At 38.5% G+C, this 21318-nt stretch overlaps 1 protein-coding gene and 1 pseudogene across 3 annotated transcripts in view; one reads left to right on the forward strand and one right to left on the reverse strand.

Annotated features, from left to right (window-relative positions):
• GRM5 (glutamate metabotropic receptor 5) overlaps positions 1-21318 on the reverse strand; it is a 405881-nt gene that overhangs the window by 149002 nt on the left and 235561 nt on the right. The gene's annotated exons all lie outside the window — the stretch shown is intronic.
• Positions 20139-20955, forward strand: LOC118713015 (annotated as a pseudogene).

Here is a 21318-nt window from a genome sequence, read left to right on the forward strand (position 1 = left end):
CAGTCAGTGCTACACTGAGCAAGTCCCAACACTGGAACATTGACCAGTGTTGAGTACCTCTGTCAGAAAGAAAATCACCCCTGCATTCCTACCATGATATCAGACACTAGTTTCTCCCCATATATGTCTGGGTTCCCCAGAGCCTCACCTGGCACTGGAAGTGGGAGCTTGTAAATTCAGTTCATGGTGTCAGTCTTTTAAGAAGAACATCTAAGTCTCCAGCAGCCTGTGTGTCACTCAGCCCCAATCCACACTGGTTTTTACAGTCCATAGTTCTTACTGCCCATAGGGACTTCTTTCCCCAGCTCTGAGACCCTGGGCTGGGCATCTAGTGTGGGGTTGGGACCTTTCACTCCTCTGGGTGGCCTCCACAGAGACAGTCTCCCTCCTGACTATAAAAAGTGGCACACTTGGGTGTCAGACCAGCAGGTTCCGTGCCTCCGCTCCTCCTACCAGACTCAGTGTGCTTTCTTCTTTACTTCTCTAGTTGTAGTACTTCCATTCAGCCAGCTTTCCTGTGGTTCTGGATGATAGCTGTGCTGTAGTTTAGTTATAATTTTGATGTGGTTGTGGGAGGCAGCGAGTATAGGCGTTTACCTATGCCACCATATTGGTTCTCTAATCTACACCATTTCTTCTTTCTCTTTAAATCCTACTTATCCTTTAAGGACACATTCTGGCATTATTTACTTACTGACACTTTACCTAATCTTTGCTTTACTCTCAATAGTGAGTCAATTTTTCATACATCTGCTTATAATGCTCTGTTTATATGCTTGTTAATGCAGTTATAGCTAATCATAATTAGACGGTATACTCAGGTGTTTATTTATGTATGCTACAATTAATTTGTGATGTCCATGAATTAAAGGAGTCTTTCTCTCTTCCTTCCTTCTTTTTTTCCTCTCCCTCCCTTCTTCTTTCTCTCTCTCCCTTCATTTATTCTTTTTTCTTCTTCTTAGTATTCCCCACTTGTTTGATTCATTACAGCTGCTCAATAGCTTATTGGTGTTTAAAATGAATAGTCTTTTTAATCAAATGATTTCAGCAACCATTTCATAGTGAGCATTTTAAATGATTCCAAGCTACCTTAAAGATTTAATTTCTCAATTATTAAACAAAAGCAAGATACTTCCCACCAAACTCATATGTTATTAATAAAGTTTCTGTCCTATTTTCAAGGTACTTTTCCTCCTAACAATTTACAACAATGAGTCATAGCTCTAATGCCACCACAGGCGGGTCTCAGGGGATCATTGTCCCCACAAGGCAGTGCATTAATTTCACACTGTGGCTCATTAATGGTATTGCCAATGCCCCCATGAGGTATGGGCCTTTGTAAATCCCTGATATTTCCTGATTACACAGCTTGCGCTCTTTTTCTTTAGTAAAATGACATTCCCACTAAGTTGTCACAAGGGAAAGTAATGCAACAATAATCTATTATTTTTAGCATTTTATATTGCACTTGTTAAGTAAACTAATTAATTAATTAATTAATTAATTAGTTTATTCATTTAGCTCCTGCTAGATAAAACATGTTAAATAGTTCCTAGGTTTAATGTGATAAATTATGAAGGGAATTATCAAAATGGAGTCTGTCAGTTGGCATTGTCCTCAAACTCACTATTACACACTCAAAATATCTTACTAAGTTTTATTATTTGGAAATTAGTTTTTAATTTAATTTATAGTTGGTTGCTTTTAAAAGAACTATTTGTGCTATTATGCAAGATTCAACATATATTTTGGATACAGAAAAATCTATTAAATAGGACAAATTAATTCAACAGCTAAAAAATATTTAATGAGCCCTAATATGCACCACACACTTGCCTAGGCACTGAAAAATTAGTGGGGACAAGTGACAATAAGGGTGCCTACTATAATGGAGCTTCTTTTGGAGGGATTGACTGAAAAAACAAATACACATATATATTGTAAGTTTAGGTACGGATGTGTGATGTACTAAAATATCTTATGGGCAAAGGATTAGATAATAACAGTGGAGGGGATTGTGGTACTTAGCTAAAGTGATCAGGAAAGAGTATTCTGAATTGATGACATTAGATCTGAGACCTGATTAATGAGAAGGAAGCAGTCATTTGGAGGCCTGGGAAGAGAATATTCTGAGCATAAAAAAAGAAAGAAAGAAAACACAAGGGCTCTGATATAGAAATAACCATTAGTATGTTCCAATGTAGTTGAATCATAATGAAGAAATGGTAAAGTGGTAAGAGAATACTTTGAAGAAGTATAGAGGTACCCAATCACATTGGATTTATAAGCAATTTTATTCTAAATGTGATATACTAGTCCAGGAAAGCAATAATGATGGGTTGGAATAGAGAGATACAAATCTTGATGATATAAATTATTTTTATTTTGAAGCATAAATAGTCAGTTTTCTATTGGACTAGATATGAAGAGTTATACATAGAGAGGAGTAGAGGGTGGGCCCAAAGTGTTTGGCTTGAAGAATCCATGGTAGAAATATAATTAAATTGGAGATATCTGGATTAGAGCAAGGTTTAGAGGCACAGGACAAGGTATTGAAATGTATATTGAAATGCTAAATTTAAAATGCTTATTCGACACACAAATGGAGATATTGAGAAAGCATCTGAATAGGTGAGTCTTGAGATCAAGAATAGTGGTCCAGTCTGTGACAATACATTTCAAAATCAGCAGCAATAGAGGTGGTCTTCAACCCACAGAAAAAAATGAGACTATGAAGCAAAGAGCATAAGACAAGACTGTGCTTTTCACAAAGCCTTCCTCCTCCTTCTTCTTTCTCCTCCTTCTCCCTAACCCCCATCTATCCTCACACCCTTCTCTGGGATTTCTCTGCTGGAAATGACCCATCTTTAAACTCTCCTCAGTCCCTATCCTATCTCAGGGAACTCGCATGGCACCGATTAGATTTTACTTTCCATTACAATTAGGTTTTAGCTTTATCTCCTCTAGTAGACCTTCAGACAAGAGTCACACCTCAAAGCTTCTGTACTTTCTACTCTCTTTGCCTGGAAATGGTATTTTCTTTCCCAACCCCTGCTTTCCCCCTAACACTTTATCTGACCTACATTTGACCTTTGGATGGAGCCTTTCTTCGCTAAAGCTTTCCCTAGCCCCCGATTTAAATGAGACTCTGGTACAACTCTACATTTAGGTTCTCCCATGGTAGGAAAGCCATATTAAAAATTTATTATTAAAAATATGTATTTCACATATGCTTACATATAGTGAGCGATAGAAAGTGAGTCATACATACTTTGCATCTAAATGTAAATATTTCTATAATTTTCATTGGGAAAAATGGGAATTTTTAATTCAATATGTAGGATGTGGTGCTTTATATTTAGAAAATACCTTCACTAATATTATTTAAATAATTCATCAGATATAATATTTTCTTTATATTTAGAAAATACCTTAACTAATATTATTTAAATAATTCATCATGCTAATTATTAGTATTACTATACTATATATGAGAAAAATTAGAAACCTTCAAAAATTTTATCAATGTTGCAAGACAGTGGTGGTATTGAGGGTCAACTCTAGAACTCTGTCTACAATTATAATCTTCCTTCCACTCTAAACTTATCTGGAAGTGTCAAATATTAAATTTTAACCTTGATTTAATTTTTAATCGCTTCCTTCCCTTCAGTTCATGTATTTACCTCCATTCATAGGCATTTAAACATACATGCTCATTCACATTAAGTGGTCAAATACGCTGGGCCATCTGGAAAGGTCTTCAATGAGAATTGAGAAGGACAGTGTGATACCCTGTTTCTCCGAAAATAAGACAGTGTCTTATATTAATTTTTGCTCCCAAAGATGTGCTAGGTCTTATTTTCAGGGGATGTCTTATTTTTCCATGAAGAAGACTACGGTACATATTTATTGTTAAATGAAAATAAAGGAAATTTATTACCTGTATACGATACAGTAGTACAGTAGTTGTCAACACAAACCAGACAAACTGAATCCTACAGTATCAAGAATTTACTCATTTATTCAATGACAATCATGTCATCATCTTCTGGAACATCATCATAACAATCCAATTCCTGAATTTCCTGGTGAATTTCTTGTGACTCCATTTCTTTCAGAATCAGTGGACCAAATCTCTCATGTTTAGCTTGAGGGGGGGGGGCTTATTTTCAGGGGGATGCCTTATATTTCACTCAGAAGGAAACCTGTAAGTAGGTATTATTTTTGGAGGATGTCTTATTTTCGGGGAAACACAGTAGATATGATTATAGACTTGTAATGTAAAGCTTTGTAAAGATCTACCCTCAATACTATGCTTAAATGCTAAAGACTAGTAAACTCTTAGACTCAGATCATTGAATATTTAAATAAATACAATAAAGGCACTCAATTGTGTATACCAATAAAAGAAAATTTATATCATAATGTCTACATGTTATATAGTCTCTTTCAATTTTCTTTAATTGTATCTCATTTTACATTATTTTATTCTCAACAGCTATAATTAAGGTGCAAGTGGACAACAAAGACATTATTTTCTGATGCTCAGGTTGTAGGAGGCCCAAATAAGAACTCAGAATAACCTTTAAATTTCAGTACAAGACAACAGCATTCATAAAATATTACCCAAAGCAGTTCTTATATTTTAACAAAGTCTATTTAATTTAATAACTACATATAGCCTAATGAAAATAAATTTTAAGGTATATAGGAAGATCCAACTAGAAAACTTTTTACTTATTCAGAGACTGTTTACTCACTTATATAGAAAATTTCTCGAGAACTAAAATTACCCAAATATTGTATTCACTAATCTCAAACACATCAAAGAGGAACAAAATCTCTATACTTAATTTGTTCACCAAATGAGAGAATTAAAATAATTATAAGTAAATATTCATAGATACATAGTATAATAATTTATTTTTATAAATTATTCAGTCAGATCTGAGTTTGATTTCAGTCTCATCCTTATTTGATTAGACCTTGAGCTTCCATGAAACTTTCTTTTATGATCTGCAAAATGTGAGACAAAAATAAGAACTGTACTTGGTTATTGTTATAATTAATGTTAAAATGCAAAAAGTGCTCATACAAAACAGACACTATATGAAAGAAAGGGTCATTGCATAGTTAAGATAAAATTTCATAATGCAATGCTCATGGCATCTAGGATAGTACCTAGACCCTTGAAAAATATTTGTTAAATGAATAAATATTAGAAACTGTTAAATTTGATACTGAAAAGAGAACTCCATGTTTCAACAGTTTTTGACAATATTTAAAAACAAAACATTCCCCCTTATTTCATTCAACAAATATTTACCAATATTGGGCTCTGGGTATGGTGATGTAATCTTCAGACAAGTTAGTGAAACAGATCCCTGCATAGACAATTTCCATACACTGTGATGGGTTTGGTAGCACAAAAAACAATACCATCCCTAGCTGGTTTGGCTCAGTGGCTGGAGCATCAGCCCTTGGACTGAAGGGTCCCAGGTTTGAGTCTGGTCAAGGGAACTTGATCCTGGCCCCAGTTGGGAAACACATGGGAGGCAATCAATCAATATGTCTCCCTTACACTGGTGTTTCTTTCTCTGTCTCTCTCCCTTTCTTCCACTCTCTCTAAACGAAACCAATGGAAAAATATCCTCAGGTTGAGGATTAACAAAAACAACCAACCAAACAAACAAACAGAAAGAACACTGTGAACTTGTAGGAAGTATACCCAATCTATTGGAGGTAATTTTGAAAAATTTGTAATGACTCACTAGAGAATGACTGAGAGGTAAGAGTCTGTACAAAAGCAGTGAAGAGCTGGCGTGATGAAAGATATCGGTGGAGGGAGTAGTATAAACACTGCAGCAAACCTGGCTCATTATGAGCAAATGGCTAGTGAGGAACTTTACACTGTACGTGTCTCCCTTGTTTTCTTCAGTTTGCAGCTCAAGATTCTGGATTCTGATCCCAGGTGGTCCCTCAGGCTCGATTGTTCTCACTTGCTTCTGGGCTCAGCTTTAGAAGATCACTTTCTGATCCCCAGCTCTGCTTTTCCTCTACTTGCTCAGTCTTGAGGTAGTGCTTATCCCTCCTGATATCTGACATCAATTCCTGAGCCTTTCCTGGCTTCCCTCCTGTGCAAGGCTCTTCACATGAAGACAGAGGCCCAAATGCAAAGCATGGTGATAATAATGACCACCAGACACCAGCTAAGACGCAGCTGGAATAAATAAATGGTCCTGATGCCCTTCCTTAAGCAAAACATTTTTTTTGTTGTTGTTTTGCCCTAATTGAGGAGACGTATTCAAAGTTCTTTCTTTATGCCAGACACAATCAGAGACACTGAGGAATCCTCTAGTCCAGGAGCTTATTATCCAGCTGGTTAAGTAACTTGAAAACAAATGCACAGTGCCGCAAGAGAGGTGTTGATAAAATCATTTGTGCAAAGTTCTGGTACCACAGAGATAGTCAATTTACTAATGCAGATAAATAAGAGTATAGTTGAGCATGTATAATAGAAATACATATGTCAGGCATCATGGTGTTATATTTTTGTTTCATTTGTTTCTCAACCCTTTTATGTAACAGAAGTGGTTTTGAAGGATGAAATTTAAAATTTCTTGACCCTGAATTTCAGATATATGATATAGAATATTTTATTCTAACTTAATAGCTCATTTTTTGTTGTTGTTTTTTGTTTTTTAACTGAGCTCCATTTTTTTTGGGAGGGGGTGAGGAGAAAAAAGAAATTCCATCATTGTGAAAAGGCATATTTATGAATTTTGAACAAAGAAAGTGATATAATAAAATAGATTCATTCATTAAAATAGGATATATGCAATTCTCCAATGACATTTTTATTCATGATGCTTTATCTTTTTCAAAAGATGAATTCTGGTATGAATTATAGTTTTACTTAGAGGAAATAGTTCCTAATTCATATAACTTGTCATGGTTTGACATTAATAGCTAAACAACTAGATTTCTATTTTGAATTTGATGCCACACTAGGTGCTAAGGCAACCAAAATGAATGGCATGATCCCTGCCCCCAGAAATGGCACTCTAGACACAGAGATACAGGTTGTTCTGTATTGGGATGGGGGGGCTAAGGAAGTTTTCCAGGTCAGAGGTATAGTCTGAACTGAGTTGTGAAAGTAAATTTACAATCACTGATTTCACATTCAGTTTTGGTATCACATCTTTATTCATCTCTCTTCTCAGCGACTTGGGTTAGCTTTACAAATGGAACTTGCATATATAGATTTTAAAAGAGAACCAATTTAAAGGCAACATACAGGCCAGTTTCCTTAAGCTGAGATGTGAATGTAGTAGAACACAGAAGACCCTGTCCTTTTGGATTGTCTTTAACTAACTTGCCTCTGACACCTGAAGAGTTAAAACTGCAGTTCTGCAGGTTGCATGGGTGTAGGTGGGAAGAGAGGAGGGTGAGGAGAGCAGCATAAAAGTTGGTATAAGGGAGGATATTACATTTCTCATAAGGGGAAAAAGGGCTTGAGTTGAATCCTACTGCTGCCAGTTTTGTTTTTTTCTCTATTTCTGGAGAAAGGATCACATTTTAACATATTTTAATTAGTGTCCTAATCCTTGTAGTAATCCTATCTAATAAAAGAGAAACATGCAAATTGACCATACCTTTGCTAGGTCCACAAGCCAAGCCCACCAACCAATCTGGTCAAATATGCAAATTACCCCAACAAAGATTGCAGTTAATTTGCATATCCAGGCTAGAGCGAAGACTGAAGACAGCTAGAAAGAAGCCAAGCGCTGCAGAAGGGAGTGAAGCTCTGGAGAAGCAAGCAAGCAGGGCAGGGGAGAAGGTAGGGAAGCAGGCCAGGTGGCGACCACAGCAGGAAGTCCTAATGCAGGAATCTTCCTGCAATGGGCCTCTAGTTTTTATCTATTCCTAAGAATAATAAGTAGATAGGTCAAAATTCTGTTGTTTGATAGTTCAAAAGAATAAATAGTTACTTTGCTGAGCCATGTAGAAAGAATGAGAGTGATCTTATTAGAAGTAAGAAACAATATTGGTAAAGTTAAAGCAATTAGAAATGTTTTACAATTTCAACTATATCTCTATATTGATGACTATTTTATGCCTCCTGACCATACTCCACACCTATTCTCTACTATGTCTGTCCACTGCAACCTGGATATTCCACAAATACTTCAATCTCAACATTAGGATTTATTTTTTTCACATTTCCACATCACCTTCTTTCCTAACATTGGTAATAAATATAACTACCCATCCAGCTGTTTAAGTAGAATTTTAAGTGTTATTCACAGTTTCTACTTTATCTTCTGCCTTTTCCAATAATCCCCAACAAACAGGCATTTAATCATGACCAAGTTCTGTCATTCTATCATAAATATTCCTGAAACTAGACTCTTCTCCACCCCATTGATTCTTATTAGACAAAAATATTACAATAGCTTATGATATATTTCCCTGCTTCCACAATGAACTTTTTACCATGTGATTGATGACATCAATTGAGGATAAAGTCATCAATTACATTCTTAGTGTGGCCTAAGGGGCTCTTCATAATCTGGTCCCAGCCTTATTGAGTCCTTATCTGCTGTAGCTTTCCTCAGAGGAATATTCTGTTCTAGAAATACTGGAAGCTCTGAACCATTTTCTTTTGTCTCTGAATAACTCCCGTGAAAGCCTTCAATGTTCAGATCAAATCTGATCTCCTTTTAGGGATTTTCTTAGACCTCAAGCTAGTTAGAGACCTTCCCTTATCCTACCATAGCACACTTATCTCATCAAATAATTCCTTTCTTGATCTGTTCTTCCCTATGGGCTCCTTAGGGACAAGGGCTATTATTTGTTCATCCTGTCTCTAGCACCTCCTATTGGGTTTTGTATATATGCTCAATAAGAGCTCTTAGATTTACTAATTTACTAAGACATTGATTCATGAATGGATGAATGAGTAAATGAATGAACTGGATTATGATTAGCTAAAGAATGAACTTCATGTAAAAATAAATGCTGAATGAACAGAGCTCAACCTTCATACAAGGCACTCGTGACATTCAGGAGCCCCACACTGATATTCTCTGTGACTTCTAATGAGTCACTTAGTCTCGCATCTGTAAAGCTTAATTAGTGTATTGGCAGTAAGTGCAAGTTCTTAAAATGCTAAGTGTTAAATTAGTTGCTTCAGAAAAACTGTCACACTCAAAATCATTTGGAATAAAACTATAAGGTATGCAACAATACTCAATTTCTAATGCAAAATGCTAGGTTCCCTGTTGCTGAGACAGACAACAGCAGCTAGCTCCCAGGTGTTTCTGAAGATGCCTCAGCTTCAAACATGAAAATGTTACCATTTCTGAGATGCCATTTCTCTTCTCTTTATTCCAGGGCAACCTTTTGTGATGGTTGCACCTTGGGACTGGTGTAAAATACATAATCACAGTGAATGGGAGGAGAGGCAAATTGGCAATTCTTCTAAAGGAAATAGGTGGCTCACTGTCAGTCAGATGACCAGAAATCTAACTTTATTCACTGGGCCTCAATGACTATACTGAGTGGTCTACTGCAGATGGGAGAAAAAGGAGTATGTATATCCTACAGCTTTAACCAACTGGGGGATTCAAGAAAGTATACATTAAAAATAAGTTTAAAGCTACACATGTAGATAACATAACATAGAAGCAATTCAATTCAATTCAACTCATTCAACAATCTTTTTGAGGTCTTACTATTTGCAAAACACTCCGTGAGGTTCTGTACAGAGATATATGGATGAGAGATAGGTCCAAGCCTCTGTGGTTTCCCAGGGGCAGTAGAAAAACATGTCACTAGCAAAGAGAACCTGTTATAAAGGCTGGTATGAAAATACAAAATATTGTGGGGATAGGAAAGGGAAAAGTGATTTATGGGAAAAGCTTTTCTGAAGAAATAGAATCTAGGGGTCTGAGTGGGCTCTCAAACTGTACCTCTCATCTCTGTTAAATTCTGAAAAAGCTGAGTAACTGTTGGGCAAAATATCACCATAATGACTGCTGACACTAAGCAGGCAGATTTGTCAGAAGGAGAGTCAAGTGAGCTGCTTGAAACTGATCCTTGGAACCAGGCAGAGGCAGACTCAACATGGTAGCAGTGGACTGGACACGCTTCTCCACATGGACAGGCTGCAGATGTAAACCTGGGGACCTAGGACAACTCTTGCCCTAAAACAAGGTTCACTCCCCACAGAAGAAAGGTAAAGAGAAGCTGATCCTAGTTATTTTTTCCAAACTTACCAGCCAGAGAACTCATGCTACCTCCTTGAAGAGAAGCCTAAAGCCACACTAACTAAGCTCTCTCATAGAAAGGAAATGCTAATAGTAGGGAAGAAACATCCCCAACAAATCCCAAGAGGATTTGAGTAAAAGAAAGGAAGGGACATTTCAGGCAGGACAACTGAATGTGAACTCTCTAAGCAAGCTCTGAGGAGATGGAATACATAATGATTGAGAACACTTCACTGAGTAAAACAGACAGTTGTTTAATCCTAATTCTTTCTTGATCTACACAAATCACCTAAATTCTCTGACATTTGGTTCCTCATCTTCAAGTTGGGAATAATAGTACCCATTTCACAGTCTCAATAAATAGCAGCTATGATAATTTCTACTACCAGCATGACTGGACAAGAGATAGCTATGTTGAATAATCGGGCAGCTTCCTCCACAAAGTGTTTTAGCAATTTTGAGTTTATTAAATAATCTATTTCTTTCTGATTTATCAGCTTGGTGAGATCAAATTTCTATGTATTGGGTTTTCCTGAAGTAATTGGACCTATTAAACATACCATATTACTGTAATGCATTTATTTAGGAGGAGTCTTGTATGGATTTGTGAAGCAAATGAGAGCATCACAGGCAGGTACAATGAAAAGCACAAAAAAAGTGTAGATATAAGTACAGGGATTTGATAACGTTTAAGAGAAGTAGTGTAAATGTAAATGAAGACTGCCAAAGGACATAAAGGTAGACATAACACTGGGCATAATTTCATTTCTATTTCTACTCTTTTTAAAACACCTAACTTTTTTTTTTTTTTTTAAATGGGATCAGGCTAATGAGCCTGAACAAGCTTTAAGCTGAACATGCAATGCTGCAGGGCCCTAAATGCCTTTTAAAAAATCAGAAGACTATCATGACTATAGAGCTAAGAATTATTCAGAAATGCATTTTCCTGATATTTTAGAAAGCAATGCTATGAGTATTTTAATTCTATTATATAAATATGAGTGTTTATGGCTATAGAATCTTCTTAGGCTATTGATTATATGTGGCTGCAGGAAAGGATGAACTATTTATCCTGTACATGAATGTGCTAGAATTCTAAGGGGCATCCATCACCAGGCTTTTTTGTTGAAGACTAAGTGAAAACTGTGATCTTCAAATGGAAATCTTTTTTAAGCTACCTGATGAAGCACCTGCTCTTACATGAGCTCTGAACTTAATGGTATAAACCGTGGCCTTCTTCTGGTTTAATAGCTGAGTTCAGAGAGGTAAATTAAGAGTCTGGATCAAAGGCTATAGAATAATTGAGGGGGGTTATTTGCAGCCATCTAGGTGTCACATCTGACGAGCAGAAAGAAGTTAGAAAAAGCTTGCATGCCTCTTAATTTCCAGCAAATGTATTTTCAGAAGGAGGCCAAGAGAACTTGTCTGATTGCAATTTAACAACCTCCAGAAATTATTATGTAACATGTAGGAATGATTTATCTTTTAAAAGTGTACAGTTCTTAGATATTGAAAAAATGACAGCTCGACCACTCCTTAAATTTAGCCATTTTCCTAATACGCACTTTCATAATTTCTGCAATACAGCTGTCCTACATGCTTTATAAGATGAATTACTGAGATTCACTGAGAAGAAACTTTTTTATATAATATATATACTTTAAGTATATTACTGCTATGGAAGGCCCTGGGTCAGTATATACAATATATAGGCAATAACTATGGTATTATCATTAATTTTTAAGGAATTCATCTAGATCCCAAGTAATTCTATAATTCCCACTTCCAAAGAATCATTAATTTGATATGGTGACTTAGATTAAACTTGCTTTTAACATTTGAGTATCCTGGTAGAGTTTTCCTTGCCTTTCAATTACAATGGTCCTAAAACAATACTTGTAATTTAGTTTTCAAGAAATCAACACACATCTTTGGTAGCTGTATAACCATAATGGTTAAGAATGACAGACAATTTGGATATTAAACTAGTCATGATTATTTCCACTTAGATGGGATGTAAGGTTTAGGTGAAATGGTAATTTATAAGATAGCATGTGGGTGTTCTAAGTCAGACATACCTGGATTTGATGATGGCATTAGCTTCTTGATGATAGAGTCCTTCTGGAAAAATTATATGACATTTTTGCATTTCAGTTTGCCCCTCAGTAAAATGGATTTTATCAAATGGCATCTATTGTATAGAATGACTAGAGGCCCAGTGCATGAAATTTGTGTAAGGAGCTCAGCCCTCACAGCCCCGGCTTCATCCAGAAGGTCATCCAGAAGGATGTCCAGTCTAATTAGCATATTATGCTTTTATTATTGTAGATTATAAAGATTGAATGAGATAATGTATATAAAGTACTAGCACAGCATTTGGCATACAATAAACCCTCAGGAAATATTTGGATTATTACCTTTGAAGGAATGATACAGAAAAAATCTTTGAACTATAGCAAATTATCCTTAAACTCTACTAATAAAGAGCGTGGTTAAATTCAATGTCAGATGACTGTGTAATTCTAAAAGACTCTGGAGAAGTTGATACTATATCTCCATTTATTTGATATTTCTTTAAAATATTTCTCCTTCTAAGCCTGCCAGCTGCAATTTAAGCATTTGTTCTCTTTTCTGTTATTTCTGGATTGGCACAGGAGCTGATTTAGTGTGTAATTTATGTCTCATGTATATACAGTATGTAGTGAATATAATTGCTATATATAGTAGGTTTATAAAATGCTCATCATGGAATCAAATCCTAAGTCAGCAATTCTCTCTCAAATGCAGCTGCATCCAAATGATTCTTTCCCTGGGGAAGGAAATATTTTATTCCCCTCTTTTCCCCACGAAGCCAGGCCTGTGAAAGGAGCTGACACAAGGCAGTTTTTCTCTGAGGCAGAGCTGCTTTTTCTGACAGTAGTTGCCAGAGGACCCTTGTGTTTGGTTCTGTCATTAGTCCTGATGTGATTTTGTATGGGTTCCCAGAGAAGCATTTATGCTTTGTGATTCCCTGAGGATTAGAATAGTGCTGTGCAAGCGCCCACTCATTTGCTAACCAACAGGAAAATACAATAAATAGATAACTGTAACAGCCATGCAAAGACATGTTCAGTCTTCCAGCTGTGTGGTACAGTGTGCAAGTGAAGCAATGAGGTACACATCGTATAATAGAATAAAGATCTGCCTCAGATCCTTGGACTGCATAAATGCATGGGAATTGAAATTTACATGGAGGAAGCCGACCCAAAAAGTACATGCAAAATTGTGAATAGGTGCAAAGAGCTTTTGTCTGAACAAAGTTTTCATAACTTTCATCAATTTCTTACAGGATCCACAATTCAAAAATTAAGGACTGTATTGAAGACCAAGGCTCTAAATTCATAGAAATTCTCTTTGTATGCAAGTAGCCTCATGAAATATTTAATCGCAGTCTACCTGGAAATGTTTATATGGGTCTATTTTGGCACTACTCCATTTGATCATGCTAACCAAAAACCTAGAAAGTCATCCTAGACATCTTTTCTTCCCTATGAAATCTAGCATCAAATGCTGTTTTAGTTACTAAATACTTCAAAAAAAATTTTTATCATGGAAAATATTACAGCTGTCCCCCACTATTGACCTCTTCCAGCCCACTCCCACCCCCTCCTCAGGCCCTCCCCACACTATTGTGTACTTTTCAAACCCACCCACTTTTCTCCAGGTCTACCAACTGAATCCAGCCATGCTATCACTGCTTTCATCAGAATGACTCAAATATCCCCACCATAACTCTCTATCATTACCCAGTCTTGTCCTTTGCCAATCCATTTTCCACAGGGCAGCATATTATATTCTTTCACGATTAAGACAATTTAGTGTGTTCTCTCAGGGTAAAGACAAAAGTTCTGACCATGACCCTGAGTCTGGCCCTTGCTTACCCCTGCAGCTCCGCAATGCTGCACATGCCCATGTGTTTTCTTCAGGTGAATAACCTTCCTATTATCATTCATATGTGCCATGCCTTCCTCTGCCAAAGGGTCTCAGTACCTATTGTTCTGCCTTGAATCCTTTATTTTATTTTATTTTATTTTATTTTATTTTATTTTATTATTTCTTCATCTAGTTAATTCCATTAATGTTTCATATCTTTATTCAGTAGACATTACCTTAACAAAATCTTCCATAACCTCTACAGTTAGGTCATTCCAATATGCACACTCATGGAACCACATGCTTCTATATCAGAGCACTTATCACAACTGAAAGTTTTAATTTACTCTGTTGATTATTTTCTAAATATGAATCTTTACAAGCAGACTGCAGGTTCTGTGAAAGCAAGTTCTCTTAACTGTTAAATTTCCATGACTTGGCATTGTGCTTGGTAAGGGGAGGCACCAATAAATATTTGCTGAGTGAATGAATGGTCTATTTTATTAATGAACTAGAGGCCAGGTGCATGAAATTCATGCACTGGAAGGTTGTCCCTCAGTCCAGCATGCACCCTCTCCAATCTGGGATTCCTTGGGGGATGTATGACTGCCCGTTTAGGCCTGATCCCACTCCCTTGCCAGCCTGTTCTACACATAACTGCTCCCCTGCTGGCCCAGTCACCCTCTTTTGACCCAGTTGCCCTCAACTCCCCTATCCTGGTGGCCTGGTCCCCCCCAATTACCTTCCTTCCCCTGAAGACCTGGTTGCCCCTTGCTGGCCTGGTTACAACTAACTGCCCTCTCCTGGTAGCCATCTTGTGTTGACATGGGGCAACCATCTTGTGGTGACATGGGTGCAGCCATCTTGTGAGCACTTGGGGGTGGCCATTTTATAGCCACATAGGGATGGCCTTCTTGTGTGAGTGTGTAATGGTCAATTTGCTTATTACCTCTTTATTATATAGGAATAGAAGCCCAATGCATGGAGATTTGTGCAAGAATGGGCTTTTCTTTCCCTAGCTGCCAACACCACCTCTCCTCTTTCTGCTCTGGCCCCAAAGGTGCCTCTTTCCACTCTGGCAGCCCCTTTGCATGCTCCCCAGAGGCCCTGAGCCACTGGGGTGGTATGGAATGCCTGCATTATTGTCATGGTGACAACACAAGTGTCCTGCCTCACCCTTGGCTGCTTGACACCTGTGTATGCAAATTAACCCACCATCTTTGTTGGGTTGATTTATATACTCACTCCTGATTGGCTGGTGGGCATCATGAAGGTTCAGTCAATTTGCATCTTTCTCTTTTATTAGTGTAGATAAAGGGTTTTAGAAGTAGAAATCATAGATGAACAGTGGATTGAGTAAAATTGAGGGTTTTTAACTATTTGCCCTAAGACCAAATGCTGTCTCCATTCACTTTCTAGTTATGTGGTCTTCAGTGTCTGTAAGCCTCTATTTTTTAGAAATAGTTACAACCTATGCAGAAACTAGTGCTATTTCAAGTTTACAAGTTCAGAGAACCAAGGCTTAGTAATAAAAACCAGATAAACCATTTCTTCTATTTGTTAGTTTTCTATTCATAGAAGTTGGATTAATTATTCTCTAAGAGTCATTCTTTTTAAAAATTTTATTTCAGAGAGGAAGACAGAGTGATAGAGAGAAACATAAATGATGAAAGAAAATCAATGATCAGCTGCTTCCTACATGCCCCTCCCCCCCGGGGGGGATCCAGCCTGCAATCTGGGCATGTGCCCTAACAGGGAATTGAACCATGACCTCCTGGTTCATAGGCCGACTCTTGACCACTGAACCATACTGGCTGGGTGCTAAGGGCTATTCTTGATTATGATACCTAAAAGATTTTGAGATGACACTTTGGGCAGTTAAATATATATACAGACCTCAAACAAGGTTCAGAGTTACCAAACTTCCTTGAGATGACACTTTGGGCAGTTAAATATATATATATATATATATATATTTAATCAGACCTCAAACAAGGTTCAGAGTTACCAAACTTCCTTAAGACCCTAAACCTTATCTCTGTCAGTATAATCCTTTAAAGTATGTGCAATGGTTGCTGTGGAGTGCCATGAAGATTGCTCTTTAGGACCAAGGCATTCATGCTCTGAGTTGCCAAGAGTGTTGACTGCTGAGAACTCACAACTGAGCCCCTCTTCAGGAAGTTGCCTCAGCCAATGGAGCTAAGGAGCTGCCTTACTCTAGATACTCAGCATCCATGAGAGCACCCTCCTTCCACTGTACATGCACAAAGGATGACCCTCTTACTTCAAGTGGGGACAACTCAGGAGGGTGAAGTGCCATTCTTCTGTAAGATTTAAAAAATGGTACATTTTGGATCAAGCATGAGTGGTGCCAGTGGGCATGAGCGTGCTTCAAAAGTAGGCACTTCAGATCCCATGTCATCCACCTGTGGATAACCTGATTGATTCTACAATATGTTAGTCATTAACAAGATGATCACTTGTGTTTGACTATTTGGGGTTGACTCACAGCTCTGCTACTGATTAGCCATATGATTCTGGGGAATTATCTAATGTGCCACAGTTTCCTCATCTGTAGATTATTATAGTACCTAAGTCATAAAGTTATTGTGTTAATACCTAAAAATACTAGATCCATGCTTGGAATATATATATATATATATATATATATATATATATATATATATATATATATATATATATTAGATAAATGGGCAGTGTTACTCTGAATGTAAAGACCATGCACATCTGTGAGGCCCTTTTTCTTTCTCTATCACATGAGGGGGGGGGGGAATACCCGTTGGCTAAACCAACCAACTTGCCCATCCCAAACTACTCTACTTGCTGTATATATGACACCTGCCCATATGTTTCCTTCTGTATCTGGCTGAGAATGTTAGCTAATTCTTCAAATTTTAGTACCATGAGGTCTCCAGTGGGTGATACAACCCTGAGGTTCTGATTCAAGCTGAGGAATAAGGACTTTTAGGTCTCAAGGATCAGTGGTGCTATGGGTCATGACCTAGTTAAAAAGACAAGGCCCATTTCTTCTTTGTATATAAGGAAGATCTTCAGAATTGTTGGAGAGGAAGGACATGTGGCAGTATGGGGTTTCATTATTTGTTGTGCATTTAAATAAACATATATCCTTAAAAATTGTACTCCTTTATTTAGAATTCAGGGGTCTTCAAACTACGGCCTGCGGGCCACATGCAGCCCGCAGAGGAGTCTGATCCGGCCCACCAGGTTTTTTGGGCAGTGAGCGCAGCCAAGGTGTTACAGTAGGAATTAGTAGTTCATATAGTCTGGCCCTCCAGCTCTCTGAGGGACCGTGATCTGGCCCCCACTTTAAAAAGTTTGAGGACCCCTGAAGATGTTAAGAGGAATCTGAATAGCATCAAGTTGTGGTAGATCAAGACAGAAGGGAATAGCTTAACTGGGTTCTACTTCCTGCTAGCATGTTGAGCAAAGGGAAAATATCTTCTTTATATGATCTAAAAGACTAAGGAGAAAGGAAATACATTTGTCAGCATGAGATTTAGTGTTATTTAATGTTTTTTTCTTTGTATCAGTCTCTTGTAGGCATCTCACCATTGGGGGGAAGGGAAGCAAAGAAACATGGTATGAAGACTAAAGGTTTTGAGACATAAATATTGGACCTGAGTCATCTCTCTGCAACTTAACATGTGACCTTTGAAATAATTTTCCCTTTTGGCTTGTTTTAATCTCTAAACATGTAAGACCATCTCCACCACAGGGATTTAGTGACTACATTAGACAATGTGTGTAAAAGATCCTTCCGGACATAGCCTCACATATTGAAGATGCTCAGGGTTGAGTAAATTATTTACTTTTTTCTAAAGTATTTTAAAGGTTTTAATGGGAAAATCTACTTCTGTTATTTTAGGGGTGATAAAGACTGTCTTTACTCTGGGTCATATCTGGACACTTTAAAAACATCACCTTTGATTTTCCAGGTTTCTGCATCCAGGTCATAGCAGTAGCCTCAGCCTTAAACTTTCCTGTTTCTACTCCCACCGCAGAAACGCTGGCAGGTGGGGGAAGAGTTTGGCCACTCCCTGGCCAGCCCTGAGCCAGGCACCACCATTGTAAAGAAACTCTATCAGAAATTCAACTGGTATAAAAAAATCACCTGGGCCCAACCGGTGTGGCTCAGTGGTTAAGCATCAACCTATGAATCAGGAGGTCAAGGTTCAATTTCAAGTCAGGGCACATGCCCAGGCTGTGGGCTCGGTCCTCAGTGCAGGGCATGTAGGAGGAGCTGATCAATGATTCTCTCTCATCATTGATGTTTCTATCTCCCTCTCATTCTCCCTTTCTCTTTGAAATCAATAAAAATATATTTAAAAAACAACAACAAAACCTCACCTGGTTTACCACCCTTACAAAAAATAAGATCACATTTGCTTATTAAAAACAAAAACTATTTATTAAGATCCTGATATAAACTAGATACAATGGGAGGAACCAAGTTATGGAAATGAATTATAGAACACATTCACTCTCTAACGGAATAATGGGAGAGGCAAGTAAACAGAAAACTATCACATTATTTTATCAATTCTAGTTTCCACAATTTTTTAATTTTCACATTTATGTGAGACATAAGCTTACATTTAATGACATCTTGTATATGATGAAAATGGTATGTACTATTTTGGACAAAATTCTAGTGTGTTTTGGGAAGAAAGGAGAGAGTAGACATCAGACAAAGCTTTGCAAGGAGCAATGCTTAGTGATCTCTCAGTGAGTGGACCAAGGAAGGAGGAAGGTGGCAAGGGAGGGAGTACAAAGACACAACAGAAAAGTGACCATGTTCAGGGCCCCGGGCATCATTCTATGTAGTAGTAGTAGCATGGAAGGGGCAGGGAAGATAAAGTAGTGATGAGCCATGAGGCTAAAGGGCACATCATGTAGAGCCAAGTTAAGTGACTTGGATTTACCTGATGAGCAATAAGGAATACTTGCAGGATCTGGCAAGACTGGATTTACAATACTCACAGACTTCTGTGGACTAATGACGTGGAAGAAAGTAGGCAATGGCAGTGAGGACCAGAATAAGCGAGGGATTTTTGGACATGGAACCCAAATCCAGCTTTCTGCAGTAAAGTAACCAAAGCAAGTCTCTAGAGAGGAGGCCGCCTCAGTGTCATTCTATCTGGTCAGAGCAGAAACCATGATGCCCTGGCCTGAACCTGCAGCACAGGGTGGCTAGCTATTCCCTTGAACTCACCCAAAGTCAACAAAATTGTATTTCCATGGCCAATTCTGGGCAACATGTATCAACAGAAACAAAGTCAACAAAATTGTATTTTCATGACCATTTCCAGGCAAACATGTACTCCTGGCATCACCCCCATGTGCCCTGGGGGGAATTTAGCCGGGTTTTTGAATGTGTGAATGCTCCATTATAGCCATGCATCTGAAAATCTCTGTCTTTATGAACACGTGCTGAACAAACGGAATGTGTTCTCAATAGGAAACAACTGTGCTATGGGGTTGGCACAGAAAGCAGGTAACAGCTATGCTGCCTACCAAGCTGCCTCTTCAAGCTTCCTGCTAAAGGCCCCCTTGGTTCTCCCTCCTCCACAAACCAGAGGGAAAGGCTGAGTATTTGCATTCACAAATTCAATTGTTTCAAATTAAACTGCCCCAGGAGCTGAATTACCTCAGCTAATGTTTCTCAGTGGTGCTGTGGCACTCTGCAATCAAGTGCTTTCAGCAAGAGTCCCTCAAGACAGGCATGTTCCTTCATCTGTTCCAACATAAAGCAAAGTTGCAGTCATGTTCACTATAGAAACGTTTTGTTTGGTTCCAAAAAATGGTGGGTAGGAAGAATGTATTGGCGACAAGATAGGAAAAAAAAAATATTCATCTAGAAAATAATAGTTTTCAGGAAGAAGCGGGGGCCAGCGGGGGGACCTCTGATTGGTGATGGCCCTATGGAACCTGGAACTGAACCTGGGGCAGCTGCTGTGTGGTAGCAGGGTGATGACAGCAGAGAAGCAGGATGGAAGAGTGGCATCTGGAGAAATACCTGGGAGCCCTCAGGGACTTGCTGCAGAACCTGAAAGCCCAGCAAACTGGCCTCTGAGGCTATCAGTGAATATTGCTGCAGAGTTGACTTTGTGAAGGGATGCTACATGCACAGAAGCTGACACCCTCAGAGAAGACACTAGCCAACCAGTTCCTGGTCCCCAGACACATGCCAACCTCATCCAGGGAGCATGTGCCTGCCACCAAGATGGTAAGTATGCAGTGGTGGGCCTGGTAAGCCAGCAGGATGCAGAGTGTGAGCTGCTAGGCAAGGACTCTGCTGGACTGATGAAGAGAAAGGGGTGGCAGGGCCAAGAGGATGAGAAGCAGTCAATAACTGAGCTAGACCTCATCCTGCAACAGCACCAGAACCTCCAGGAGAGGCTGGCCGAGAAATACAGGGCCTGGCCTGGAGCCTCAAGACCAGCACACTGTCCACCCAGAGTGTTATCAAGAAGGACAAACAGACCCTGTCACACTCACTCAAGCTGGCCAACCAGAACCTGGAGAAGCTGTGACAGAATCAGAGCAGCTAGAGCAGCACTCACAGGAACCAGTCAACTGGCTGCTTCATTTTCATCAGCATGGACCCCTTCATCCCTATCATGCCCAAACACAAATAAAAACCTGGCCTGGCCAAAAAAAAGTTTCCAGAACACCCTTACAAGAGCCCCCTTTACTTTTAGTGCCTGGCAGAACCTTGTTGAGCTGGTGAGCATTTTGCCTGGCCCTAACTTGCAAGCCTGAGCTTAAGAAATGTAATGCTAGTAGGATAAGGATTTCCATCAAGCAGGGTTAAACCATGGCTTTGTCGCTTACCACTTGGGGCATGTTAGCCAAGCCACTTAAGATTCTCAGAACTCATGTTCTTCACCCTCACAGAGTAACTGTGGATCAGAATATACCATTCACTTACACATTTCTTGGGCTCCTGGTTCCATTTATTAATTCAAAAAATATATAATGGAAACCTATTATACATGGCAGGTAGGTCTGTATAAGTATGTGAGAGCATGTGTATGTGTGTGAGTGTGTGTATGCATATGAGTGTGTATGTATATAGAAGTTAGTATTGAAA

This window comes from Pipistrellus kuhlii, unplaced genomic scaffold, assembly GCF_014108245.1.
Source record: "Pipistrellus kuhlii isolate mPipKuh1 unplaced genomic scaffold, mPipKuh1.p scaffold_m20_p_9, whole genome shotgun sequence".
Lineage (NCBI taxonomy): Eukaryota > Metazoa > Chordata > Mammalia > Chiroptera > Vespertilionidae > Pipistrellus > Pipistrellus kuhlii.